Source organism: Pan paniscus, chromosome 1 (assembly GCF_029289425.2).
Source record: "Pan paniscus chromosome 1, NHGRI_mPanPan1-v2.0_pri, whole genome shotgun sequence".
In the NCBI taxonomy this organism is placed as follows: Eukaryota; Metazoa; Chordata; class Mammalia; order Primates; family Hominidae; genus Pan; species Pan paniscus.
Genome location: NC_073249.2, coordinates 44638051 through 44648439, shown reverse-complemented (window position 1 = coordinate 44648439; position 10389 = coordinate 44638051). Strand labels below are relative to the sequence as shown.

General features: G+C 45.5%; 1 non-coding gene across 1 annotated transcript; it reads left to right on the top strand.

Annotated features, from left to right (window-relative positions):
* Positions 1-373: 373 nt before the first annotated feature.
* LOC112438564 (small Cajal body-specific RNA 20) lies at positions 374-490 on the top strand. The gene has a single exon (XR_003026974.1). It is a non-coding gene; the product is annotated as a small Cajal body-specific RNA 20 (non-coding RNA).
* Positions 491-10389: the final 9899 nt, after the last annotated feature.

The following is a 10389-nucleotide window of genomic DNA, read 5'->3' as shown; positions in this document are numbered from 1 at the left end:
GAGGCTGCAGTGAGCCAAGATTGCATCACTGCACTTCAGCCTGGGCGACAGAGTGAGATCTTGTCTCAAAAAACAGTTAAAATAAAATAAATAAACAAATAAAGGCATAGAGACTAAATATTTGAGGCTTTGCAGGCCATAAGGTCTCCGTTGCAACTACCTGGTTATTATTGATTGAGAGCTGCCACAGACAATATGTAAACAAATGAGTTTGGCCATTTTCCAATAAACTTTATTTATGGGCTCTGAAATTTGGATTATATATAATTTTACATCTCACAAAATGTTATTCTTCTCTTGATTTTTTCCAACCATTGAAAAATATTTTTAAAAAAACCATTAACTCACAGGCCATATAAAAACAAGCCCTAGGTGCCTTTCTCCTATGGGCTGTGTGGGGGTCCCTGTTCTTCACAGCTAAGGCTGGAGGCCAAGATCAGCCTTTGAGGACTGTCATCAGAACTGCCTTGCTTTCCTGCCTCAGATGTGAAAAATAAAAACAAGCCCTAGGCAGAATTTGGCCTATAGGCAACAAAAGAGGAAATTAAGCTTCAAAGAGAACAGTGACTTGTTCAAGTTCATCTAGATCGGCAGAGTTGGTCCTGGCATGGTTCCAAGTCCCCTGAACTTTCCACTAAACCCACCTGCCACAAAAGGTGCCCCTCCTGCTCCTCAACACACCTTCTGGGACCTGCAGGTGGATTCTCCACTGGGGACCTTCTGTAACCCGCTAAGTGCTTTTGGGCCACTTTCTCTTACTGCCCGTTTCTGTCTCTTTAAGTGTGGTGAGCCTTCCCATGCATCAAAGTAAAAAAGAAAAGGCGTTTGGACATGTATAGTCAGGCAATTTGCTCCCCCTCCATTAAAGCAGAAAATAAAGAGCTCACTGTCTTTACGACTGTTGATTTTATGATTCCGTCCTATTTTCTCACAGGTATCCTAAATTTCCACCAAGCAGGGACTGCCTGTTTGTTATTCTGTGTCTTCAAATGTCTAGTCCAGCACTCTTCCTGCAGGACACTTGGGAAAGAACTCGGTGACTAATGATTAAGCTCCCCTCCAGCCTGGCATTGTATAGCAAGAGATGGGTGTGACCCACCTGTGTGATTTATTTCCCCTCAATATGTTATTACGAAAAATGTAAAAATTCAGAAGAGTTTAAAGAATTGCACAGTGAACAACCATATGCCCACAATCTAGATTCTATAACTAACATTTTGCTATATTTGCTTTACCCCAAATCTGTTCATCTATCCATCCACCAGTCTTTTCTTATATTGTTGACACATTTCAAAGTTACAGACTTTGGTACACTTTAACCTCTAAATACTTCAATATCATATTGTTAATTAGAGTTCAATATTTGTTTATGCTTCTTCTTATTTATTTTTTGACCTGGTGGAAATGTGAAAGACTCTGGAGGCTGCCTCCAGAATATAGATCCCCACCCACTCCACTGACCCCTGAAGAATTTACTTGGGCATTTCTTTCCTTATAGCCTTTCCAAAGCTTTGACAATCCATGCAAATACCTTTGGTAGAGATCACTCATTAAGTCCACTCAGTGGTGGCTGGAATAGTGGCAACAGCCTTCAGTCAGGCCTGGGTTTGAATCCCTCTCCACTCTGTCACTCATAGTTGTGTGCCCTTAGGCAAGTTTTTTTTTTTTTTTTAAATTTCTCCAAGCCTCTTCACATGTAAAGTGTGGCTAATAATAACTGTCTTGTGGTAGGAATAGTGAGGACTGCAAATTCAGAGCTACCTGTAAATGGCAGTGCAGTAGGATAATGAGAAGAGATATTAACTGTGTCCATTTTCCTGACTATGGGTTTGTCACAAAAGAATGAGAGCTACTTCCAACTTCACCCCAACTCCATTCAGGGAAGACTGTCCTAGCTGCATACTCTTCTCACGCGGGTGGAGTTAACAGCTTCTCCATGCTTCCACTGTAATTTAAAAAGACAAAACAAAACAAAGCCCACCTTACCATGCTGAGGAGGATTTGGCTCCACAAGAGAGGGGAGGGAGGCTGCTGCTGACCTGGAACTGGGGAGTGGGTTGAATCCTGTGGCAGAATGTGGGGGAGTGAGTGACGAGGCGGCGTGTGTGGGGGTGAAGACCTGCGCTCCATGCCCACACAGCCACCCAGGACACAACAGAACCCCTTCTGGGGTCTGGGGGATGATGGCCAAGTTAGCATGGAGGAGAATAGATTGTGAACAGCCCTGACCTCCTCGAAGGGACCCTATAGGTTCAGACAATGAGGAGAAGCCTTTCTCCAAGCTCTGCAAATTGAGTGACCACCCCTGTTAAAGAAAAAAATTGGCCGGGTGCAGTGGCTCACGCCAGCACTTTGGAAGGCCGACGTGGGCGGATCACGAGGTCAGGAGATTGAGACCATCCTGGCTAAGATGGTGAAATCCCATCTCTACTAAAAATACAAAAAAGTAGCCGGGAGTGGTGGCACCCGCCTGTATTCCCAGCTACTCAGGAGGCTGAGGCAGGAGAATCGGTTGAACCCGGGAGATGGAGGTTACAGTGAACTGAGATTGAGCCACTGCACTCCAGCCTGGGCAACAGAGCAAGACTCCAACTAAAAAAGAAGAAAGAAAAGAATTATCCAAACGTGTTAAAGATGGCAAGGCAGACTTTATTCAAGGGAGGCCATGGCAGTAGGTATAGGGGCCACTGCAAAGATGTCTTGTGGTGGGGGAGAGAGATCAGGCTCAGTTTCAACTCCAACAAGGGCAAGTGGAGATTTGTAATCAACCAATGGTCAGGGTTGGGGACAGAGGATGGAAAATTACTAGGAAGAAACATCAAGGGTAAGGGGTTTCTGGCTAAACTGACTTGACAGGATCATTGCTGAATGCAGGCAGGGGTGATAAAATATTGAGGATAGTCAACAAGAGTGGGGAAATTTCACTAACCTGACTTAGCAGGATTCTCGCTCAAACTGGATTCTGAAAGGACATGGGGAAGCCCAAGGTCAGGCCTCGTCAAGCAGAAGACTCAGAGGCGCCGGACTAAGATTTCAATGTGAGGAGAGAGTCTTTCTCATTCCAAACACTCAAACCACCTTAGGGAGCATGGTGGAATGTCCTACCAGCTGGGTAGGTGGGATCTCAGAGTCATATCTTATTTGGAAAATTAACAGTCCATCTCTGCAGCATTCACTCTTTCTTTTTTCTTCCAAAAAGTCTGTGTCTTGACAGATGTGCCAATGGGCAATGGTCACACGGTGAGAAGGAGGCAAGGACTCTAGAGGTTCTTCTACCAGCAGGTTTCAGGGACAGACCTGAGATCCCAGAGAGGAGAGGTGTGGCACAGAGTGCCCACCACCCCTCTGTGGGGAGGAAGAGAGCCCCAGGATGAAGCCAAATGGAGAGGGGGGAGCAAGCCAGGAACCGGCATCTGGAATCCCTTCACCTTCCAGCCGAGCCAAAGACAGCTTCTCCTGTTCCCACTCCTCTCCCAATCTGCTATTTCTTGTAGCCTGTCTGCTGGAGAGTAAAAAGACAAATGGAGCGTGAAAAAAAATTCAGCAAAAATAATTACAGGTTACAACAAATCAATTGGAAGTGTGTAAATAGCCTCAGGCAGGTAGCCGAGTCAGGATTCTGCAACTTAACACTGGCCCTCCCATGGCAGCTCCAGAGTGAGTCTCGGTGACCTGAGACTGCAAAGGAGCCCTGGATGTGATGTCGGAGGATCTGGATGTGAGTCCCAACCCTGTTCTAACCAGCTGTGTGAATTTGGGCAAATGCCTCCACTCTTCCTAGCTTCGTTTCATCACCACTAAAGCCAAGATTTTGATTGTACCTACTCAGTATATCTTAAGGGCAGTTGAAAGTCAAAGGAGGTAATAGATGCAAAAGCGCTTTGGAAACTGTATAGTGCCAGACAAATGGAGCATCTTTTTACCTTCTGAGTATCTCTTGAATCCATCCTCCTCTCTCCATCTCTCTCACCAGCTCCAGCCCTGTCTCACCTGGGCGGGCGCAATGGCGCCCCTGCCGGCTGGCCTGTATTCACTCTAATCTCTTCAGTCGGCTTGCAGCCAGCACGATCTTCTAAAATCAAAACAAAGTCTGATCACGTACCTTGGGTTGTCTAATCCCTGAGAACCGGAGGCAAAAGTGGAATTGAGGGCTGAGGGTTATAGGTAATTTGGATTAAGAGAAAGGGATAGAGCTGCAAAGAGGGGTGGGAACAAGGTTATACCAATTCACCAAGTATTCATGGGGGGTGCTGTGCTTGGTGTTGTGAGGTGATGTGAGTCTATTATAGCATCCTGTCCTTGTGTTGCTCAACAATTCTGTGGGAAGACGGTTTGCAAAGAGAAAACTGTCGTCTCAAAGACCACTAGGATGGCTAGATGTAGAAGGGAGAGCTTTATTGGCATTATTGGTTTGCAAGCCGGAAAGAGAAAGTCTCTAATGTGGACTGAAGGTGCTCTCTCTTCAAAGAGGAGAAAGACAAGTTGGGTTTTATGCCTAACAGGGCCAGTATCATACATATTCAGCAGGTTTGGGGGGGAAGCTATACATATTCATGAAGGGAGATGACACATGCGCAATGGGTAAATAGATATGTTACAGACATCCCGTGTTCACTTTGGGGCAGGGTTTTAGCATTAAAATTTGGCTCTTTACATCAAAAGGTGAACTATAGGACACAAAGACAGTTTGTGCACAGCCTGCATAAGCTGCTGAAGCCAGCTTAAGGTCTGTAACTGCTTATCAGAAAAGAAGGCTTGTAAGGCCGGCCTTCTGTCCAACCAGAGTTATAGTGGTCTGGGTTTTAAATCAGCCTGCTAGCTCCTGTTGTTAGGGAATTTAGCAGTGGTGTGGTTTTTCTTATAGTTGTAGGAATTTAGAAATTTGCCATGCCAGCCAGGCCTTGAACCCTCCACCTGTAGGTAACTTTGTTTCCTTACACTTAGGGTCTGTCTTAGCTGATATAGTGGTGTATATTTTGGCCTTTTGGATCACAAAACAAATGGAGTGAAAGTAAATGCAAAACTGTGTGCTTCTAATTGTAAAATACTTTTGTCTGTTGCAGAAGCTCAAGGAAGCTCATGGTGAAGCCCCGATTTGAAATGGGACTTTGAAGAGCAAGGTGACTACAACACAGAGGGAAGGATGGGCTTCTGAACAGGGGACTGGCTTGGGCTAAGACGTAGGGGCAGGGGGCAAGAGTGTGGGGAATATGCAGTGGAGAGAAGGTGCCAGCATGAAAGGGAGCTGGTTGGACTCTGCTGGAGAGCTGGCTGGGTGGTGGAGTCAGGTGAAGCAGGACTTCAAAGTTTAGCCTGAGGCAATGAGATCTAATTTAGACTAAATGTAGATCATCTGATGAATTATTGATTTGCTTCAATGGATAATTTCATAGCTCAGAAGTGGAAGAAGCAAGGAAGAAATGCACCACCCTGGACTTAACTCTGACTGGCCCCAGGGAATGCTTTTTGGCAATAGAGTGACCAGAGAGGGCCCGTAGAGGAAGTCACTGTGTCAGCCTGGAGTGGGTCACAGCAAGTGAGGGCACCTTGAATATGGCAGGCATTAGTGCTAAGCTTGAGGAAAAGGCATTGGGAAAGGCCTGCTTGGGAAAACTGAGAGGTCAGGCCCCTGGCTGGAGACTTAGGAATGGTAGTGGTGGTTGCACAGGGAGATTCCCAGAAAGAAGATGGAGGCTCTGAAAATGGAAATCTGCCATGCAGTCACAAATAATTTCAAAGAGAGAAAGGCACTGCCTCTTCCCTACTTCTCTCTCTCTCTCTCTCACACACACACACACACACACACACACACGACACATACACACACTGTCTGCTCCTCATGTCTGTCATTAGGCATTCAGGCAGTTAATTCTCCCAGACACACCACTGAGAGTGCTAGGAGCCTTGTAGAGTTGAAAATGGGTGTTGCAAGGCTCATTACAGAATCCCAGAGAAAGAGGATAAGGACAGGGATTCCCCCCCCCCCTCAGCCTCTGAAAGAGGCCCTGCACCTCCATTTCTACCCACTCTGAAGGCCCTGTCCATTATCCAGCCCCCAGTCCCCGGCCCCTGGCTCCCTGCCCTCCTCTGACTCTGCTCCAGGTCCATGGTCATGCCCACTCCTTCTGGGTCCCATTTCATATTCCTAATATGAGAAAGATCCTGAACCCCCTAACTTTTGGAGTAAAGAGGGCAGAGGGGCAAGGTGACAGGGAAACAGCCTAGAGAGAATCCCAAACTGACCACACCACCTCTCTTTCCCATCAGCTCTAGGCCAGCATGGCTCACAAGGAAGCTGGGTGGCATTTCTCCTCCTCTCCCACCATTGTGAAGGATCTTCTTGCTGCTAGAGTGCAGCGCCTGGTACAGAGCATACATTTCAGTGTTAAGTGAATGAGTGAATGTTTGAAGTGCTTATTAAGCACCCAGCCTGTGCCAGGCATTATCCTGCACTTGAAACGTATTAGTAAATCAAAGCCATAAGAATTCCTGCACGAGTCACGTCCACATTCTACTGAGGGGTGAAGGCCAATGAGCCAAGCACACGATAAACCAGTGCATTAGATACTATGTTGGGAAGTGTTAAGTGCTTGGGGAAAAAATACAGCAGACTAAGGGGGATGGGGGAAAGAGGGTGTTGCAACTTTAAATAGGGTGGTCAGAGCAGGTGTCATTGAGGAGGTGACATTTAAGCAAAACCTTGAAGAGGTGAAGAAGCGCTGCAGGGAGTGTGAAGAACAGGAGCGAGGACCCTGAGGCGGGAGGAAGTGTGGCAGGTTGGAGACACAGCATGGAAGTGGTGTGACTGGAGCAGGGACAGAGAGGGAGCTGGGATCAGAGAGGAGAAGGAGTGAGTGGGCAGGTCAAGCTGACTTCCCCGGAGGTCTTCCTTGACCACGCTTGATAAGGCAGCCCCTTCACCCAGCACTCTCCATCCCATTACCCGCTTTGTTTTCCTCATTACACCCGCACCACCATCTGGTGTATTCTGTTCTGTTCACACTGCCTGCCTCCCTAAGGAAGGATGTAAGGTTCGTGAAGGCAGGGACTTTACCCATTTGTTACCTGCTCTATCTAATGTCAGAATGGCTGGTGAGGGTGAAGAGGGCAGGATGCCTTCCACACCAGAGGCTGATGAGGAGCTGCAGCTCCTCATTCCTTGACTGGAGGAAACCCTTCCTGACCCAGGCTGATTATTGTCATCATGAAGGGAAATCTGTAGTGGTTGGCCACAGGGCTCTTTCATTGGCCTTGGCTGGTTGAGAGCAGGGATGAGCCGTACAGGCAGTCTTCTGTGAGGGTTGTCCCTGGACCTTCCTCACAGGCAGGCAGATGTTTTGCTTTTATTTGTTCAACAAACATTTGTTGGGCACCTACTATATGCCATGCACTGAGCTTACTGACTTAGGTTAGGTGGAGGAGGGAGGGACAGTTGGGATGATGCCACCCTAGCCCTTTCCAGGCCCTCCCAGGTCCCAAGCTTCATTGGGCACATGAGTAGCATATGCCAGGTGCATGCCAGGCCTTGGGAATGCAAAGATGAACAGCACAGTGCCTGCACTCAATCAAGTTGCTGTCACTGTAGTAGATGTGAGAGACATGTAAACAACTGTCTGCAAATCCACTGTGATAAGTACAATGGCAGTGTATCCAGGTGACAAGGGGAAGGGGCAGAAAAGGTCTCAGAGGAGTGATGCTTGAGTTGAACTCAAAGTGGAGTGATATGTCAACTTGTGATCTGGTTTGAGGTACCCCAAACCCTGTTCTTGTTGAGCCTGGAATGAGAAGTTCAATTGTATGGATTAGGTATCATCCTCTTCCTTGGTGCTGAAAATAATTGGTGTTCCCAAGAAAGTAATTAACGTAGCACACAATTCTGAGATCGCCTTCTTACATGTGAAGAAACCAGGTGCCATGTGAAAGGGGTTGATGGAGAGAAAGGAGTAAATGGGGTTCCCTCATCTCCTAGTTCTCTGTCCCCTCTCCACTTTTAGTGGTCTCTATTTTTAGGTGCCAAGGCTGTCTAGGTTTCTCTCTAATCCTAGAGGGAAGAATTGATAAACACATTAGTAAACACATTTATCCTAATAGGCTAATGATCTGGGCTCTCCTCACCGCTCTGCTTTCTTCTCTCCCTTGATGCATCTCCTGGGGGCAATTAAAAGTTCCATCTCTACAAGCCTGATGAGGCTTCTGAACCCTCTCCTCACTTCCTGCCTCTGAGTCCAGCCCCTACCTACCATGTCCTGGCCTTGTAGATAGGACCTGATGAATACGAGGTTTCTTGATTTTAGCAGGAATTGGACAAAGGCTCCCATGGCTATGTTGTGGACAAAGTAGAAGAATAAGGCAGATGATAGTATATCAGATGGAGAACTGATTGGTTTAATAGACAGAAAGAGCATTGATAATTGTCATACTGAAATATCATCAGTATTTAATCAGTGGCTTGAATAAAGACTAAATGACGCAAAGCTTAGAGGAAAAGATAATACAAAGATCAACAAAATCAGATATCTAAAGACTGGATGAGGAGAGACAAATCAGATTATCGGCTGGATGACTCTGTAGACTCTCCCTAGGTAACCCAGCAATATATTGGCCCTATAGGATGGCTTCAAGAACTCAGATTGGAGCCAATGCCGATATGCGAACTCGTCACTTGATTTTTCTGGGGAGACAAGCTATTTCTCATGCTGGCAAGGTTGTAACCAATTGCAAAGCTAAAGATCTATCCCTTCCCACATCCATCATTAATATGCAAGACAACGGAGCACAGTGACCCCTCTCCTGGATCACACAGCGCACACTTGGCACTCTAAGACACGTTCATCCCAAGCATGCCTCTTCATGGGATGGCAAGGGTCTGAAAGGACCACATCCATGCTGCCAGCCTGTGCCTGAGTACTCACACTTTGAGTCTGCATTTATCCTTGTCCCCTGCTTTACAAATTGGTATAAACAACATTTTAAAAAACCAAAAGATAAAATGTTATTCAGACAAATATACTGCATTTGTGCTCAAAATATCAGTTATGTAACTATAGGAATGGGAAGACTTGGCTCTATACCTTGAAAAGGAACCATGAGTTTAGTGGATTTAGAATGAGTCAGAAAGTGACCTGGTGGCTTATAAGTGGTGTGTGGCTTCATTAACAGATGCAGCATCCAGATCTCAGGAGAGGACATTGTACTCATCTTGCCAGCCCACCCAACTGGAAGCCATGCTTAGTGTAGCCTACTCTAGGCACAGGAAGAGGCAGGGCTCACAGCTGCCACTGATGTATATGCAGAGTACGTACAAGGCAAGTGGAGCAGCCAAGAGAACCAGACTGTAGCAGGTTAATTGGCTGGGGCTGACAGATTCCAAGTCAAACTGGCCCAAGCTCATGTCTGGGATTCTAAAGCAGAAGGAAGAGTCAAGAGAGAGGGAATGGACCTGGATGACTGCAAGAGGACCATGTGCAGAAGCCAAAACATACCATACTGAGGCAGACAGGAGCAGGTGGTTAGGGGACTAAGGCAATTACTGAGGAGAGAGGCTGATGAAGACTGAAGTAAAAGAAAAACAGGTTGGAGTGCTGCAGCTGAGGAGCCCTGCTGGCTGCAGTACCACTATCTACCTTATTTTAAAAACTATTTCTTCTTTTTTATAAAAAAATCAAACTAATGCATGAGTATTATTTTTAGTTTTGTTTTTAAAATTAAATCGTATTGCCACATCCATAATTTAAAAATTGCAATCCTCTGACCCAATTTTTTGAATTCCTGCTTTCTAGAACCAAATGCTTTCAACTCTTTTCTGTTTCTTCTGTTTTTCCCTCTTTATTTGTAAACAGCAGATTATGCTACTATTTCTTTTTTTGTTGTTTTGTTTTGTTTTGTTTTTTAGGTTTAGTTTTTTGGCTCCTGTATGAAAGATGAGGATTGTGTTCCCTCACACCATCCTTTCCCACTCTCTGGCCGCCTAATATATTCACACTATTCCTCCTCCCCATCCTCTCAATATACTATTGTTACCTTATGGGTAAAATCAATGCTTATTAATTTTGAGCATTGATTTTATGATGTTTATGATGTTATGATCATGGAAATGCAATTCACTGCTGATCTAGGGAATACAATAAAACTACTTTATGTTTTACCTGGATTTAATAGTTGCCTTATTGTTTGTTTGTTTCTTAGTTTTCCAGGTACCTATCACAGCAATTCACTGCTGATCTAGAAGATACAATAAAACTACTTTATGTTTTACCTGGATTTAATAGTTGCCTCATTGTTTGTTTGTTTGTTTGTTTCTTAGTTTTCCAGGTACCTATCACAAATTCATTCTCAGAATTTCTGAAAGAACAATAGAAGTCATTGCAATATGTGCAAACATTAGGTAGT